Consider the following 16,724-nt stretch of genomic DNA (forward strand, 5'->3'; position numbering starts at 1 on the left):
TGCCCAGAAAGCAGAGGCAGACTGTTTATGTAAAAAGGTCACACACATTCAAAAACACAAAACCCTTTTGTGGATCTATTTATTTTTGCTGAAGGAATATTTTTTCAGGAATATGCATTTATGTCAGTACTTTAGCAGGAAAACCTGTTTGATGTTTCCTTTGGTTAGTTGACATGTGGCATGAGATTAATATATGGCTTGACACACTACAGTCTTTCCACCACTGATTCCAAGGTTATTTTAGGATCACCAGCTTGACGGGCAACCATGACAGTTCTATGTGTGTGCACTCAAAGACTATGCTTTGTCTAAGGTATTGCTGTAAATATTACGGTATTGTCTTGTGATTAATAAATAAATACAACTATAATTTGTCTTAATTAATTACTCTTCATTACACTTGAATAATTAATAATAATTAATGTGTTCTTTTTATTATTTTAGTTGTAGAGTAGTTCTCTGCTAATTATGGTTAATATCTGTTGGCACAGTTTTCTTCTCTGTGCTAAATGAGAGGGACAGGTTGACAGATTGTTTGCCAGTTATGAGATAAAGGAAAATGCAGCTCATGAAAAAAGGCTGATGAAGGCTTAACATATGCCCACATAGCACATCTGCTTCAATAGTGCCTAAAAGACAGCCTTTTTTATACTGTAAAGAAGAAAAAGGTGGCCTTATCTCCTGCTAACTGAACTGGTTTGTTTGTCTCAGTAGGTAGATCACTAGACACAATCAAGATTAATTCAAAAAGTGAGTATTAGTGTTGCTAACATTTGCTTGATTTTGTAAAATATTTCTACGTTATTGAACACTTTCATACATTGCACTCAAAGTGGAAAGTTCTTTTTCTTTGTTTATTGAATAACTTTTTTTTCATTAAGTGTGTGACATTTCATTAAATGCCCTCATTTTATGGGAAATAGATTGCGGAAGGCTCTGTTTTCTTGAATTCTCAGAGACTAAAAACACTGCACACTGTGGGCAGTTAAAGGCCCACAAATTTGTATGTGGGATTTACTAACCATTAGTAAAGCGAGCAGTTAAGAATAACTTCTGGGGAAGTATCTTTACCCTTTAAACATATGCAATTCTTCATATGCATATGTATAACTGGGATAAATGCATTAAAACTGAGAGAGGATATTGCTGATTGGTTCTTTCAGCATTCTGTCATATTTACTGTATCTGATAAATAAATGTATAAAATATTTATATATAAATAAATATATAAAATTATAGATAGAGAGATTGATCGGACATGATTTTGATACTGTAAACACAGTTGACACATGACATAGAATATCAAAGGATACAAAAAATAGTGACTTCTGTGTGTGAACATAATAACTGACAAAATGAATAAGCTGGAAGCAATATATGTAATATATATTTTCTACAAAACTTTAAAATAAAACATATATTTAATAATTTCATAGTACAACACCATTAGCTTCTTAAATGGATTAAACGCAGGTTTCTCAGTTCAGTAAAGCATGTAATAGCCTAATTTTTTGGTTTGTGCTATGAAAAGATACTTGTTCAAAATGCATTTGCTAGAACCCCACCCCCTACCCCCCCCCCCCCCCCAAAAAAAAAAAAAAACAAGAAAAATGTGATCATATTACTTCAGTAAGAGCGTCCCCCTTTTGTAAGCTCACTTACAAACCATTCACACCATATTCTAACTCGTTCCTCAACATCCTCAACAGCTACGTCCTTCACTGCTTGGCTCACCCAAAAATGGCTAACATCAGCAATGCAGGTATAGCGCCTTTAATTACTAAGTAAATTTAAACTAATAAAGTTTTAGCACAACTTTCCGAAGTCATTGTGGGAATCTGGCGCTGTTTATATCTTAAAATCTAGCCTAAAAAGTCTCATTCTAAAACAAAATTGAAACCAAAATTGCCAATATCTGCAACATGCGGTTTGAAATAATACTGGGCTCCTTATCTGTACCATAAACAATATCTACCATTGTAATTGCGCCTTAATAAAATTGATGGATATTAAACGGAAAACATAAATTGTTGCCAAATTACAAACATTTAAATATTCATATTTAACATTAAATTATCAATAATATTCATCGTGGTTGATATTATTTAGCATACTATGATATAATATATTCACATTCTGTCCTGAACAGTTTCAATGAAATCATGAAAAGTCTGCTTGACCCTGCCCAAACCAACAGGCAGGCAGAACTATTTCTTCTCTTGAGGAAATATTGTTACTGGAAAGACATTATCCATGAGCTGGACAGGATAATGCAGCCATTTGGTTAGAGACACGAGGCTACACCATTTAAAAGGGTCTGGCAATCACTGGAATTGCCATCTGCGCCACTGGAATAACTGTAACTAGAAATGCTTAAATGCAATAAAGGTGAAAATCAGGTAACAAGACGCAATGAATGGCACACTGTTCATTTTAAATATCTGGATGCCATATATTCACTGGTTTCCAACATGGGACTGAATTTAGTCAATGGTTTTGAGTAATTGTTAGCCAACAGTGATGACAATAAACTTTTAGTAAGCTGAAGCTATTACATTTTGTTTTTTTAAGTGAAAGAAAATCTAGGACATGAGTGAACTGACACTGTTCATCTTTCCTTTAGTTTCTTACTAATCTTGGCACAATAACCTTTCCTTTGTTCACCTTCCAAAGTCAGCTGGCATGCATGAATCCAAGCAGAATTTGACAAATATCAACATCAGCAAATCATTAGACTAACACTGCATTTGCCTTAGTAGTTAATTACATCTGAATAAATACCAGGAATTGCCTAGCAAGTGACATGGGATATGCTTTGGTTACAAAGAATGTTAGAATTTATAGCCCTAATCAATGTGCTTAGCTCTATTTTGAGGTCTTTTCAATTGTAAGTGATATAAACATGTAAGGCTACTAATCAGTTTCCATGGAATAATTCTGTAGATTTTGAAAGGCCTTCTAATGGCCATAACCAGAAACATATTCCAGAACTGAAGCACATCCTTGGAGTGTCTACATCATAGCAAAGGCTGAACAGAGCCTTTTAGTGCATAATACCTGATTTTGAAAAGATAATTTTTATTACTGCACCAAGCAGTGTAAAAATTATAATTTGGCGTATTTTATATAGTTGGAAAGGTAAAATGAAATTCATAAATTCACAAATTTTAAGAACTACTGTTAATATACAACAGGTTTATGGGATGAAATAGTGAAACTACATTGACAGACCAGGCCAAAAAGTACACCTCTCCAAGAGGAAAGCACCAGTCAGTAAACTGACAGGCACTGCATATCGTCAAGCCATTTGTTTTGCTTATTCAACTAATGACACAGTGAAGTGAGAGTTCTTCATTAGAGGTCTGAGCTGTTTCTCGCTCTGTGTACAATGCGCGTAATGTGCTTTTCTCGCTGAGAAACTTTAAATATAGAACAGAAAATGAACCCAGCTGAACTGGATGGAAAAGCATATTAAGGAGTGCCTGTCATTTCTGTGCCACAAATTCACCAAAACAAACACTTTACCGCATCGTTGGTGACTTCTACTTTCCTTTGTTTGACTTCACAGCCAGCTCTGAAAAGTTTCCCTTTTAGACAGTAGCTTTCAGTGTGTCTTGGTGTGCAAGTCTGACATTATTCCACTTCACAGAAATTGAATATTGCTGTTTAAATTGTTGTGTGATGGAAGTAGAAGAAAATGTTTCTAAATTCTAGTCTATTTCCTAGCTATTTTGAAGGGTTGGTGTAAGAATGGGAGCTTATACACTGATACATTTCTCTTTTTCTGAATTTGGTGTCTCAAACAGGCAGTAGAGCCTGCAAATAACACAGTAGACAGATTAGACACTTTACATTGTACAGAGATGGCTGCTTGAATCACTTGCCAGTAATAATCCTAAAAACTGCCTCACTGTCTACCATCCTCTTACTCCACAGCTTGGGAAGCCTTTAACTGGGATGCTGGGTTGTATGCTATGTCATAAAACTCATATCTCTTAAACATTTGCATTAATTCCCTTTAACACAATCCTAGAAGGTTATACTAACTAAACACGGAGAGAATTTGATTGATAGTTAAGAGGTGACAACAGCTATGCTTTTTTAGGAGCTTTGTGTGCTTGTCTCATTTTTCAAGACTTCATCAGCAAAATCTAAATCTGCAGACACTCTTTCACTAAAGCTGTTACACACATCATCATACTAGATGGAAATAATCTTTCAGCTGTGGAGAGAATAGCACATTTTGAAATTTTCCTTTAATTTGGCCATACAGAGACTCTCTTTTATCCTTGGTTGCACAGCACAAGACTAATTTATTTGTCTTGGAAATAAAACTATATCAAGTGCTTCATTTACTTGAGCACCCAGAAATCAAACCATAATATACCAGGTCAGTGTGGTTATAAAATGTGGAGGAGTTGTTCAGTGTAGATGAGAAACAGGTGACATCACTGTCTCCTGGCTCTCTATTTTTCCACCTTGGTAGTCAGAGGAAATGGAGGCAAGATCATAGACAGCTGAAACCTCCCTAGGCTTAAGAAAACAACAAAATACAGCACAGATATGCTTGCACTTCTAAAGCATAAATTAGTCTCAGAAATCTGTAATGTGAAATCGGAATCAAAGTCAGTCTAAATCTAATCTAATTCTGCTTGCTTATAAATTAGACTTCAGAATTATGTTGTATTGCATTCTGATGTTTTTTCCTAGTCCAGCTAGCAATCTCATTTTCAACTTCAAGCAAATGATCTCAAAATATCTCCTTGTAAAGCTGACAGAAAACTGTAAAGTATATAAAATATGTTTAAAAGCTTATCATTCTCTGAAAATTTCTTATATATCAAGGTATAAGGTTGCCTTTCAGGTTTCACCATATCATTCAAATTCTAAACTATTGCTGAAGGTACACACAGTCGATGGTTTGTCGATGTGCTCTGCTGATATAGCTATTTAGGGTCATCTGATAATCTTTCATAAAGACTGCTGGAACACACAGCACAGACTAAGACTGACAGCTTACTGCTGTTGAGACTTGACTCTGTCCATCACTCAATTAGTTATAGATGTTGTTAGGAGACAGTTCTATGGAACGGCACAGCGTTTTATCCGGAGACAAGCGATGTGTATTAGAATACAAAGCGATGCCACTACATCCGATCGGAGCCAAAAGGTGCCTCTTGACAATAACAGTCTGTGGAACACGGGATTCCCCATGACCATATATGGACTTCACTTCCGAAGTTTGAACCCTACAGAGCCAATAAGGTAACGAGGTTCAGGAGAGACCCAATTAGAGAGGGAGCTGTTTAGCAATGCACAGCTCCATAAAGCAAATCAAAAACAGCACCCCCTCTGTAACCCATATGTAAATGTACCTACTGTAACTGTATAAAAAAAGAACTAAATCCTATACCTGACAAATTTCTGCTCCATGCTGATGTTCCCACGGCCGGCTGTGCAAATAAACCTTCCTGTCTTTCACTACAAACATCGGATCTGCTTCCTTGTTGGAATAAAACTTATTTTGATCCTCTGGGAGTTGACTAACAGTGTGTAGGTTAAAAGGAGAGAACTACCAGCGAGTAAACGGTATTTTCACGCCATGAAAATAAGGACATGTCCTTCACAGAGGCTGCAAAAACATATTGTATTTAACTGTAGCTCATTAAGGGCAAAGATGTTCAGTGAAACATGCAGATAAACATTTCGATCACAACATCATCAGGAGACAGCTAACAGCTTATTTCAATATGTGTTGAGTCTGCATGTGAAGAACAAACTCTCAAGACCAGCAGGGCAGCAATGTGTGCTGTTGTAGCTAAGCTCTCTACTAGCAAGCTAAGTAAGAGTCCATGTAAGCTACCTTCTCCATCAACATCAATAATGTTGTCTCTATCCATTTATCGTTAGCTAAATAACGTAACTACCTAGCTACTGTGGAACAAATAGCTTATTTGTAAACAATAAACAATTTTGTAAACAATACAAGGTAGGTGGTCTTCAATCTTCTGCCAGAGATTGGATTTAGCAAGTTTATGGCTATATGCTTGCCTCTCTTTGACCAAGCTGTTCAATCTGTCTTCATTCTCGTCTCACCCAATTCGCCATATCTACAGATTCTTCTTGGGTGGTGAGACAGCTTTCTCACTGCTCTTTTGGGTTCTGTCATAGGGCTAACCCATACACACTGATTGGCTCAAGGCTGAAATACTCACTGATGGATGGTGCAGATTCAGCTGTACATGTTCATTTTGGAACGATGGCCATCAATAGTGGGTTCCGACAAGCTAAACATGGAACACATTGGTGGTGACTGCAGGTGACTGTCAGCCACCAATGGGTTTTAACTAACCATCAAGTGTGTTTTTCCTGTAAAGGTTAAACAAGGCATTACCATTGCCATTTTAAAGCCAGTCAGTCCCTCCTTATATGACACAGCGTATTCCTGGAAACCCTGTGGTAACCCAAAAAAAATCCTATTTTCACATACAGGTAGATGCTGATGTAATCAGCAAGGGATACATTCCTTAACACAAGCAGGAAATGTATTATGAGGATTAAATTAAGTCAAATATTCATTAAAAAGTGAAACTGTACAAATATACAGTATCTATATTCAGTTATACATACACATATAAAGTACAACATAAATATTCAGTATTGTGACATGCACTAAATGATGATTTGGGAATGACAGGACATAGAGAACAGAGAGACACAAATCACAGTCTTATGACTGACGCTTATTCACTGAGGGAGACAGCACACACACACACAAAAGATAACCCGAATGAATCTTCTACTCCCCCTCATGGGTTCTCTGGATGAAAACAACAAACTAAAAAAAAAAAAAAAGCAGCACCACAAGCTGAAACAAAGCCTCGGTTAGGAAAAAAGGTCTGTGCTGCTGCTTTGTTACTTTCACGCTGGTTCTTTTTCTGACTCTTGTTCTCACAGTGCAGCCTTTTTCTCGAAAAACAGCCTTAAAGCATACAGAACAAAACGTAACATAACAATCTGGTGAAATTGGTGAAAAAATGGGTTAAATACGCTTGGGAATTAGCTGGTAAAATGGCAGCATTAAGTCCAAGCTAACTAAATGACTGCAATTTTTTCAGTCATGTCAAATCAAGGCTTTGTGTCATAAAGCAGTGACAGCATTTTTATATATGTCAGTACAGATTGTCGTAAATCAGATTTTCATGAAAAGAGCACTGCCTGTATTGCAGTGTAGGTCACCTCTTGTGAGTGCCCACAGTTATCTGAAATGAGATCTCCTCTTTCCTTATTTATTTTATCAGATATACATAGCTTTGGACAGCATATTTCTGAGCAACAGGGTTATTTGTGACACAAACTATTCTTAAGTGAAAAGCCTTTTAAAACTGCAAACATTTTCACAACCCACATGTGCAACTTATTTTTGTGAAAGACAGCAGTAATTGTACTGTTCTACATTAAATAAAACTTTGACTGAAGACCTGTTTGTTTCAGTGTTTCAAATGAAGCTCTGAGCTGCTTTGAAAGGTAAAGGAACTGACAATCATTGTTTTTTCATCTTTGAGTATGACAATGACTTCGTGCAGAGAGTGTTACAGTAATTTTATTTTTATGCACTGATCTTCATTTCTGAACACTGAAATTTGAATCTCCAAAGCATATTACAGGTCAGGGTAAAGTTTTAGGGTACAAAAAGCTGTTAGATGACCACTAGTAACTTTTTGATGAAAATGTTTTTTTTTTTTTCAGCCTTAGTTTTTTAAAACACATTACAGTGGAAATTTCTCTTTGCCATGGAAGTGTCATTCATCACATGTGCATTTCAATGTAATGGGATTCTGAGTTTAGAGCCAATACAAAAATAGATGAGGCTGCAGAAAGTCACTCAAGCTGTGTATACATTTGCAACAACAGATTTGCATTTTCCTTCTTGATCAGAACACTCTTGAATTGCATTTGTCCTGATGAATAGCTGGAGAAAGATTGTTTTTGGTTGCTATGAAAACCATTTGTCTTTCTCGTAGAATGAATGAAAACTGCACCAAAAGACGTTCCTCTCATTGCCAGTCTTGGGAGTGTAAGTGTTGGTGGCCTCACATGAACCCTTCAGATTATGTATGGCTTTGGATGTGTCAAACCAGTTTCTCAGAGTGACGGCTAGAACAATCACTGAAGTGTGTCAGCTGTATTCATAACCACATTTATAACAAACAAATGGACGTCTGAGAACGCTGTAGACAGCTGAGCTCAGAATTACAGGAAGCGCCCGCCTTGTATAGGGGATTATATAAACGCAATGGGTGTTTGCTTAGAAAGACAATGGTAGCGAAAGATACACATTATAATTACACACATAATATAGAACCATTGATTTGAATTTTATTTGTCAAATGATTGTACTTCAAATCAAAATCAAAACTTATTTGTGTCATTCTATACATTAACAATTTATGTAGGTAGAGTGGTATGTTTTTATTCACTGGAAGAAGGTACCTTATTATAATATATAATATATTATTATATTAATAATTGGCCATCTCACATAGTGTAATGTATTCTATTATGTCTTTACTATGTTGTTTTAACAAATGTAAAAATGTAAAATGTGGGTGTGCCAATTATTTAAAAGATTACCTATTGTTATTGGGAGAAAATAGAGGGATTTAAGAAAATAATACCTCAGAAAATACCCACAGACAAGAGTTTTAGTATTCCCTTCTTAGGTTGTCGATCTTTACACCAGAGAAGATACAGAAGTATCAGGAATGATAATTTACTTTGCACAGATGTGTCAGATGCTGTCGTCTTTAGGGCTCAGAGAGATAATCAATTGAAAGCATTTATTTCTGATGGTGCCCCTCACCTCCCAGGGACATATGTAAAGATTTGTTGTGGGTTGCCCTCAATACAACATTTATCTCTGATGTCTGGTGTGTGCAAATATAAGCTATCTCCAGCTGACTGTTTGAAAACCTCTTCCAATTATCTATAACATAGGCTCTTTTCAAGCAAAATCTAATTTTTTCCAACCAATCACCTGCAGGTGATATATTAAAATCTGGCTGGGCTAATACAATTCGGGTTAAGAAACAAAAGGAGTAAGGTCTGAATGTTGTCTCGCAGTCTTTGTGTCATTTGGTGAGGACACATTGTGTGTGTCAATTATATGTGTGGCCAATGCGTAAAATATGTGCTTGGTTAAATGTTACAAGGACAAACGAGCAAATTAAAACAAGTTTATTCAGATCTAGAAAAATGGATAATGATAATCAGTAGATATACCTAGTTTACTGCATGTACCTAGTTTACTGAAGTGTGGTTTCAACTATTGCCAACTGGATCCATTACAACCTATAAATAAAAAAAGAATCACAACTGCACAATTACTCCTAAAATGATAAACACAGTCACAAACTTAGAGACTAAAAGTCAGACCAGTCTTACATTCTACATTCCATTTTCTGAAATTATGAGAACTGAGGCATTAGGACCATGGTAGCACATAGTGGTCCTGTGAACCCATAATTGGAGTTGTTAAGCAAAATTTCAGATTTGAAGAAACACAGCTGTGTTTACAATTTTGTATGTAAATGTATTATGTATTAAAAATGAATTTATTCAAGTTTTAATTTCAAGTATGAAAATATCATGAAATGATAAACACTGATGTACATCTTCCTCAACCGAGTCAAATTGGTTATGAACATAGTTTCCATTCTGTCTTTTAGATTAATCATGTTCCTTTATTACCATTACCAAAATGCGTTATTATTTGGGCAAAAGCAATATTTCCTCAAAACATTGTCAAGAGGAGCGTGGGAAGAACATCAGTACAAGTTATGTACTGTCAATCTTTCAGTCTGCATTACAAAAGTTTGCATCTTGTTATTCTCACCACATAATCATATATTGAAAACAACCCAATAAAAAGTTTGCTTGAAGCCAAGAGGTTTTGTGAATTTAAATGTGTTGCTGTTTGCTTCAACTGCTCAAAATTTGTTTTTGACTGATGGCTGAACATCAAAAGAAACAGAATGCTCCATTTGGGCATGTATGATTTATTTTAGAAAAAAAGCAATATGAATTTTGGATAATGATCAAATGCTGTTGGAGTCAGTTTGTTTAATTATTTATTCATGACTGACCATAATGCGCTCCAGTGACTTTGACAATGCCATAATCATTGCATTGTGTCATTAGCCAGAGAGGTGACTGGGCATAGGTGATGAGGTGAATTAACTTGTTAACTGTCATGCCTGTCAAGTGAAAATTAAGAAAGCAAAACACAGAAAGGAATGTTCCCAGCTGCCAAAATGTTGCAGGTTAGAGTAAATCAGCACAGTGCCGCTAATCTTCTGCGGTGTTTACAGCCAGCTATTTTAATCTGGGTAGATCTTACGGTTAAATGCATCCCATCAACAATGGAACACAATCTGGAAGACCATGAACCAGAACACATTGCCAAGGTTAGGCTGATCATTTTGTCACCAGTAACCGATTGTATCAGGAATGCAAGGTCACAGCAACCTGTCAGTGAGCCACTGAACTATCAAGAAGCTGCTGTACACTCACCATTTGGACGCCAGATGAGTGCCCAGGTCCAACAGTGATCTTCAAACAACACAACACAACTCTTTGCAGGGGTGTCTGAAATGGAACTAAAAACTAAGAAGGTTTTGGAGATCAGATGTTGCAAAGAGATGCAAAATGACATGTTAATTGTTGAGTACAATAGACTAATTGCTAGAGTTCCAAGAGTGATGGTTTGGGCAGGAGCATATGTGTAATTGCTGTAGAAGTCTGCTAGTAGTGATTGATAGCAACCAGACTGCACAGCACTGCATGGATGAGGTGCTGGAACCTCACTTCCCGCCCTTTCGTGCGACAACATGCCAGAGGGAGGGCACAACTCCTCATGCTGCTCCTGTAACAATGGCTTTATCACGGCATCAGAATTTGACAGCTATGCCATGGATGCCCTGGTCCCCAAGCCTCAGCCCCCACTGAGCATTAGGTCTTTATTCTGCTCTTCCTATTCTGCTCAGTCCTACTGTCCCTCTTGAAACAGGGGTGTGGAGAAGCTGGCTAACACTTCTCACAAAAATGAGCAGAAGAGCAAACGTAAAAAAAACCACTGGAAAACGAAGACTTTGCTTCCTGAACACTTTTGGGTGTACTTTGCGGATTTTGGGCTGCTGATCACAAAAATCACCTTAAAATTTTCCTATCGCATACCATTTTGTAGATATAATCTATTTTTGTGATCTCCTGTCATATTTTAAGTCTACTAGTATATTGCCCACAAAGCAGGCTGTTTTGGTCAGTCCAAGCATGCCTGGGCATGCACTCAGTGTAGTTGCTATGCAAATGTTGTCTTAGGCATGCCTGGGCATGCTCAGTCAGGTTAGATGCTGGCAGACAGGCTATAAAAGCTGCTCACATTGGCAGATGCTTTTTGGATGCATGTTGATGCACATGTTCTTCAGGCAATAGCATAGTGGGTATACTTAACAATAGGATTAATGTCTTCAGCGAGATTTAATACAGCAGAAATGTCTCGTCAATGTCGCAACAGCTGCGATACATTCTGTTACATCTGTGTTGAGTATACGCTTAAGGCTCAAAGACACACCATGACTGTATTTATTAAGAAAGCCTATGAGCTCTACTTTGGATGCAACATTCCAGTGCCACATGATGACAGTTTGCCAGTACTGAAGCCACCAGAGACATGGATCCTAGATGAGGCGGATGCAGTGTTAATTTTGGCAGCTGATTTTGATTTAGTCTTTGATTTTGATTTAGTCTTGGTCTTTTGACTAAAATGCAAATTAGTTTTTGTCACATTTTAGTCTTTTAAATTATTATTAGTTTTAGTCTAGTTTTAGCTGACGAAAACTATAGAAGATTTAGTCTAATTTTAGGCAAATGCATTTTTGTCACATTTTAGTCAATTTGCAATTTTTTTATTAAATCATTACAGTGATCTTTCATCAAGCACACAGATGTTCGTAAGCCAGCTACATTCCTTAGGTTTTTGTCTCAGAGCCAGGGACTCCTAGCTGTAGCCTAAACTTGATACATTTAATAATACAGTAACATCCAGAAAGGTTGTGTCATGCACTGTATACTGTAAAAAGATGTAATATGTGTCTTTTGCACTGTGGAAGGAATATGACTTATTCTTTGGCTGTTTGTCAAATAAATCTGACATTTATTTAATTTAAAAATATTCTTTTGCACTCAATTGTTTATCATTGCAGTGCAAATGACAACAAAACAATTACAATGAAGTACAGTATATTCAGGGCATATAACCTACGACAACAGATACTCTTGCCATGGCCTTTAAACAACGCTTTGCTCCCCTGAAAATAATGTCCCCGCCTAAATTCATTTTCAAATGGTAATACAAATAGAGAGACCTCATTGCATGGTATAGCATTTAATGTACATTACAGTGCAACCACAGTTTCAGTTGCTGGCTGTTCTCTGAAATCAGAAGCAAATGCAGGTATTTCCACATACCGCTGAGTGCACTTAATAAACCCAACATGTAACGTGCAAAAAAATTCCACCCCCACGGTGGAAATGTTTTCACCTCCCCTCCGCCCACCCTTCTTTGAGTCTCTGTTACCATCTGTACTGTTTTTAGTTTGCAGATTGAGACCGAAGCAGGGCGGGTTATTAATGGCCAGTCTTATTTTAAACGACAGTCTGAAAAACATGAGTGGCACCATGCTGCCCCACTCTCTGCAGCTTGTCTTTCAACTCCATCTGTCTTCACTCCGTCATGCGCTTTCGCCACCCACAGCACACGTCAGCTCTGTTAGATACTGTCACAGCGTCCACCCTCCTGCTTGGGCTGTCAGTCGTAAAAATCCTGCACAGAAGTAATTCTGCCATAGTCGTTTCTAGGAGGTATAGGGTTGTGTAATTATATTTAAGAGGCTGATTTTTCAAGCAGCAGCAGTTTTCGACATGAAGGACTCTGGAAAGTGAGGAAGAGTAATATAGAAGAAATATGTGTGTTAGAAAACACTCAAGCCACAAATCCCTCCACTACTCCATTTGTGAGAGCGCATGAATAAGCCCGTGGGGCATTTTGATTTGTTTAATGGTGGAGTGGTTAAATCACTGTTGGGAGGCTCAGTGTGAATCTGTGTCTGGAGTGTCATTAGTAGAAGTACTGCTTAAGAAGCCAGATGGGCTCATTGTGTTGAATGTATGATTGTCACTGATGTTCTGATCATGATCCCACCCCGCTGTAACCCAATTGCATTGTCCTCACAGCTACGGAGATTACAGAGACGACCCTTACGGAGACACAAGGGGTTGGGACTCCCGCTGAGCAATGTTCTTGGTTCACTCTCGGCTCCTCACTGCAGTTGGTTACCCTACAACACCGCCTTGAGAATTTTGACAGCGCTCTGATGCATGCCTCCTACCTCAGATAAGCACCACACAGTCTCCAAGCAGGACTGCAGGGCAGCAGTGGCTTCCTGCCTTCAACATGAAAAGTGGCTCTCACTGTCGGGGGCCTGCGAAGACTGCGAGGACTGTTGCGTGGGGTCCTAATCACTCCCTTTGTTCCGATAGGCTGACATGATAAATCTAGTGTGAAATAAATATCTTTTTTTTTTTTTTAAAGAAAGAGGGGTCATTAGCCTGTGTACACTACACATATATACTAAATTATTGTAAGTTACATTTATATAAATATATATATAATAACATACTAAATGTAATATATATAGTAATGTTTTTCATATATAGTGGATTATGTAGTAGCACTTTATACTCATGATAGTATTAGTTGTTACAGCACTGTGTGATGGGTTGAGGCATGCTCTCTTCTCATTTTCGGTATGTACTTTTGCTCATGTGAATTAAACGTAGATTTGTACCCTTGCATTCAAAGTTACTCTGGATATGAGTCTTCCAGGGGATCACTGAAGATCAACTGGGCGTCGTCTTTGTTCTGCAACACCTGGGTCTTACTATCTCAGAGAAAATAAAAAGCCACCTTGTGATTTTGAAACTCAAAGTCATGGTTATTTTTGGGAAGCAGAGAGAAGGCAGAGGAAGGAAGAATAATTGCTAGGTCAGAAACTTATGAAAATTTCCCTTTGAGAATGAGAGGCTAAGTCATTCAGTGATATTTTCCCTTTGTACTTTTGCATTGCAGTTTTATTAAATATGAAATCCGTGTCCATAATAAATATTGTTTTAATACTGACATTTCCTCTAAGCTGGCAGGCCTGACACCTGAACAGGAAATCTCTGAAGTATATTTCTTTCATGTGTGGCTGGGTTCCCTAGTTTCACTAAAGGTCATGTGTAAAATATCTCTGAAGGTATGGCACTTAAATGTGGTGGCCCTGTTGTGGTGCCCTTCATACCTCACAAAAAAAGGTACCCTTGCGTGTGTGGGAAAGGATCAGGGTGTCAGACAGAGACATTTCTCCTGTGGAACGGCTACTTCAGTGCCAGGGTAAGGGCACTTCATCCAGAAAAGCGAGATTTAAATCAGCACACACAATGTCACTCTTTGTCCTCACTCCTGGTGCCCAGCCAGTGAGCTGGACTAAGTAGTTTAGCATATAAGGTTTGCCCCGTGTCTATACTTCACCCTGTGTGGAGAATGGAGCAGGTTGCCTCTCTTTCCTTTAGTGTTAGAAATGCTGAACAGCAACACCGAGACATAGAGTTTGGAGTCAGCCGCATCGCATATAATGAGTTGTTAATCTGGAAACATAAACCCTCTGCATGAGCAAGCCAAATGACTTACTTGAATGATATACAGTATGTCTATAAAATGGTATGGCAGGGCTCATTTTGGTAAAAGACCACAAACATACTCATGAATAAATAGATAACATGGTTACATGTCCTCAGTAAAGACTATTTTCTTAAATGGCAGCTTTCCAGTTTGCTTTCCATGTCGTATCGAGCCATCATTCTCTGTACAGTGATATGAATGCATGTTACGTGAAGAGATAATAATCATATGGGGTATGCTGTAATAAAACTGGCTACATATGCTGCAATTAATTAATCAAATTAATATGTAATTGATGACAAAAGGTGTAATTATCTTTCAAATGACATTCCCTATGCTTGTTTACATTCCAATTCACAAAACTGTATTTGAAAAAGCATGTAATTGCATGTGAGCTCCTATCGCGGAATGAAATCTTTCAACATAAAATCAGGTCAGCAGATTCAATCAGCCGAATTCAGTTGAACTTGTTAACATTGACATTAAGCTATGAATTGGATGCTTCATTTATGGTTGTCTCATTCAGTCCATTGAGCAGAATATCTGTAAATAGCACAGCGTACATTATCCTTTTAGGAGCATACTCAAATAAATTACCCATTGAGAACATCCTAACCATTTGATGTGATAATGGCCTTTTCACAAGTCATTTAGAAAGTTATCAACTTGTAACTTGACAAACAACCACCCTTGATTGAAATGTTTCAGACTGAGAAATGCATGTCCAAATAAAATAATATCCAAATAATATTAGTGCAGCAATAGCTAATGTACACTAGCAGCAATCTGTTATGCAGGTGACTTTGTAGAATTTTTACATGTAAAATTCTAAGAGGAGCCGTACGAGTGTGGCCTGGAGTTTCTCTCCTCTTCTCTTGCATGTGCTTCAATCCTCCAGCACCCAGATGCTGATATAGCCTCATTTCAACTCACTCGTTAAGCAATTATCCCATTGCAGTATCTCAGCCATAATTCATTATGTAATTAAACCCAATTAAGCTGAAAGTGCTCTGCTTATTGCTACCTGCTACCCTACCAGCTTTACACAGGGCTCACCAGCTACCACTTTTAGGTTTGCTACACTCCCTTCCCTTTTGACCTCCTCCCTCCATGCAGTCACCACTGGCAGCAAAGCTGAGCTTTAGCCAGTTATCCGTGTCAGAGCACCAATGTAATAAAGGTGTAAGAGGTCCATATCTCCACGAATGAGATTTGTACCTCTATTCTTGCAGTACAGCTCACTTTCAAAACAATATATTACCAGCTGTGCTAAAGGCATTTTGCCCCTGGCTCCATAAGCAATGATGCCAACTAAGTCTCAGGGAGTGACATCACCGCTGAAAGCTACCTGTTACTTTACCAGCTTTGTGCAGGACTTACAAATGACCAGTTTCAGCTCTGCTACATTCACATGAAGCCAACAGCAATTTTTTGCGCTGAAAGTCACACAGCACACTACAGTTGTGCGTGGGCACTCACTGAAGGATAGGCACTAGTCTGCAGACTTCATCCCAGCATGATACGGGCGCCTGATGAATCTCAGGACGCCTGAGAGGGATGACACTAGGGGACCCTGGCCAACCCCTATATACAGTGGAACTAAGCCTCCCAGTCATCGTCAATTGATGAAATTGCTGGGATCGACTACAGACCATAGATCTCAGCTTCCACTCAAGGTGAATGCCTCAACCACTGGGCTACTTGAGAGCTCATTACCAAGTTGACTGCCTGGGGATTGCCCACAATGCCTTATATGCACATACATCTACTTCTTTGAGGAGAACATTTGCACAAAAAAAAAATTCATGAAGGACATCCTTCTTTCCCCTGTATTTTTGACACCCGTTGCTCACATCAACATCAAACATGTTGTGTGTGTGTGTGTGTGTGTGGGGGGGGGGGGGGGGGGGGGTTGTACTTTTTTATTCTATATACTGTTCTA

This window comes from Megalops cyprinoides, chromosome 2 (assembly GCF_013368585.1).
Source record: "Megalops cyprinoides isolate fMegCyp1 chromosome 2, fMegCyp1.pri, whole genome shotgun sequence".
NCBI lineage: Eukaryota > Metazoa > Chordata > Actinopteri > Elopiformes > Megalopidae > Megalops > Megalops cyprinoides.